A 2,996-nucleotide genomic window follows, 5' to 3' on the forward strand; every position below is an offset into this window, starting at 1 on the left:
CTCATAATTGACGAGGCTTTTCCCTTAGTTTGAGTTAAATGCTCCAGGGTAGGTTATGATTCTCGACGTATTAGTCTGGTGAAACTGGTATCCTTTATCAATGATTTCCTCCCTATCAGCAGCTTTAGTTGCCAATATCTGGATCGTTTGATTTGATACCCCTTGCAGAGAACCTGATGCTTGATTCCTCATATCTTGTTGACTAACTGGTCTTGTAGCTGATCTTTTAATATCTCATTAGATTGTTCCATTGCTTCTATTTGTTTGTTCACGACGATAAGGAATAGTATGAATGAATTATCTTGTTACTAGTGTCACATAACCTTCCATAAGTTATTTTCGTGTTTTTATAATTAATGCATGTAAAATACTTAAATAAATACATGCAATGCAAATAAAAATGCCACATGCAAATACAAAAGGTGTCTTTCCAGAGTGACCATCTTAAAAAAACTTTCATTGAACACAAAGGTCTCGGAACTTCAAACAAACTTTATATATAATGGACAACTATCACTCCAAACTTTTCTATCTCCTTCAAAAGCCTATTTAATCTCCACTCATGCTCGGGGGTCGAGTTGTCAATCTGCTTCAATTCTCTTGCAAAGCCAGCTAAATCAACCCATTTGTGAGCCACATCGCTTGCTTGGGTCATAACTTTTTTCATGACTTTGTTCTTTTTCTCTATATTGAGTGTCGATTCTCGGAACTACAGACACTGCTCTTGAATCCTCATTGTAAGAAAGTCATTATGGTTATGAAACTCTTGTATAAGATCACTACAATCATCCATAATCTTCATCAAATTCTTGTTCTATGCTCTAGTGGCTCCTAGCTCAGCGTCATTCTCTCGCTTGTGGCGTTGATATGACATTTCCATATAGGCAATGGACCTATTCAACATCTGATATTCGGTCTGATATCTTCCCAAATAATCAACAACTATATTACGTCTTTTTTCTTCAATTTGTAAATCATGAGAAAACTTCTCGGCTCAACCTTCTTGTACCTTACAATTCTTTCTTAATTGTTCAATATCATTCTTAAGTTTAGTGACCCCTATTTTCCACTCATGTGGGATATTTCCTATACCAGCAAATTTGAAAGATTGATTGATCCTTTGAAAAACATCCCGCATAGCTTCTATCTCTCTACTCAATTTATCATTTTCACTTCTTAAATGGCGAATCAGAGCTTCGTATTTTGGCAAACAATTTTCTTCCTGGATGTCCTCACTGATACCCTTACCTTTGGTCACTTTTGGTTCAAACCCAACAGGATAATCCGTTTTCAAACTGGGTTGTCCTTTCAACTCAAACTCTAATACTCCATGATCTAAAAGAAGTTCGACTCGACGTTTGAAGGTAAAGCAATTCTCAATAGAATGTCTTTGAATTCCAGCATGATATTCACAACGAACGTTGATGTCATATCAACTTGTATATGGAGGTTGCAAAGGTTTCACATAATGCGGGGCCACTTCTCGGGCTTCTAACAGTTCATCATACAATTCCTTATATGATAATGGGATGGAATCACAACGAGAGCCACCTCTCAACTTGGGTTAAATTGGAGTTTCTAGTTTTATTTCCCCTGATGTTGGGAGTAGACTATCAAACACTAACGAGTTCTGACTGCATATCTTCTTTTCATCCTTCTGAACTTCTATAGTTGCCACTATTTCCTTGGCATTTCCAAAAAACTTGTTGATACGAACAATGATTGTGCGTGATTTTTGATACTGACTAGAATCAACAGGTTCTAAAGTAGTCTCTTACGTATCTGGCACCTCGAGATTGTTTTCATTGAGTTCTTTCTTATTTTTTTGTAGAAGTCTATCTTCCTTTGGACAAAACATCTATTCTATCCATCATCTTGGGCATTTGCTCTTTTATCTCTCTTATCTCATTGTGCTCTTTGTCGGACATATGATCTTTATGTGCGCCACTCTCCACTATTTTTGAAGCTTTCTTAGGATGCCATTTCTTGACTGTGTTATAGTCTGTTTGACCACGAAACCCCTTGTCAGCCATGAAAACCTTTTACTATGATGACCACTCACAAATCAACACCTTTTGAATATGTCATGATCATGCAATACAGACAAAGAGAAAAAATAACATAGAAACAAGTTAGTACAAATGAGATAACAAAATGACAAAAAGAAACAATAGCAAAATAAATTAATTAATGCTAATAAGAAAGCAAATGCAAATGCACAAGGTGTTAATTCCAAAAGTGACCACCATAGAACAACCATCATTTAGACAACAAGAATTCATTATATCATGTAGTCAAAATATAAATGTGATTCTTCATTTCCTTGAGTCGTACTCTTCTTGGAATCTAATATTGCACCCAAAGTTGTCGGCGTACTTTATCACCTTTGATGACACCAGATGTCCTTAAATTGAATCTTGAGATCTCCATTTTTACTTTCAATACGAAGTGATCTTCATGTCTTTGTGAAGGGTCTTCTTGTCCTTGGTATAACTGTATCTATCTTCTGAGAGAATATATTGGCCTTCACTCCTTTAAAGGAAGTCTTCAATCAGCTTCAGATTTCTTCATTCATCAGATGTCTTTCTTAATGGATCATTTGAACATCTTTGGATCTCCTGATTTTGACTGCATGGTTAAGAATTTCTTGTCTCATTATGACCAACCTTCTTATTAGTCAATCACTTGCGAATTAACATCTTTGGATGACATGAAGATTCAAATGCAATAAAATCAAAATAAAATAGACATATAACAAAATGGGTTAGTACACATAATATCAGCAACAAAATAATAAATATCATAATCATTAAATAAAACCTACCCTTACATGCTGGCTACCCAATCATGCTTTAGTAGATCCTACCCAACATGATATCTACCCCATGCTTTGTTATTCACAAAAATCCTAACCGCATGATATCTAATTTGCATGCTTGTTCGAGAAAAATAAACCTAACCGCATGATTTCTAGTTCGCATGCATTTATTCGAAAA

This window comes from Hibiscus syriacus, unplaced genomic scaffold (assembly GCF_006381635.1).
Source record: "Hibiscus syriacus cultivar Baekdansim isolate YM2019G1 unplaced genomic scaffold, ASM638163v2 tig00111772_pilon, whole genome shotgun sequence".
Taxonomy (NCBI): domain Eukaryota; kingdom Viridiplantae; phylum Streptophyta; class Magnoliopsida; order Malvales; family Malvaceae; genus Hibiscus; species Hibiscus syriacus.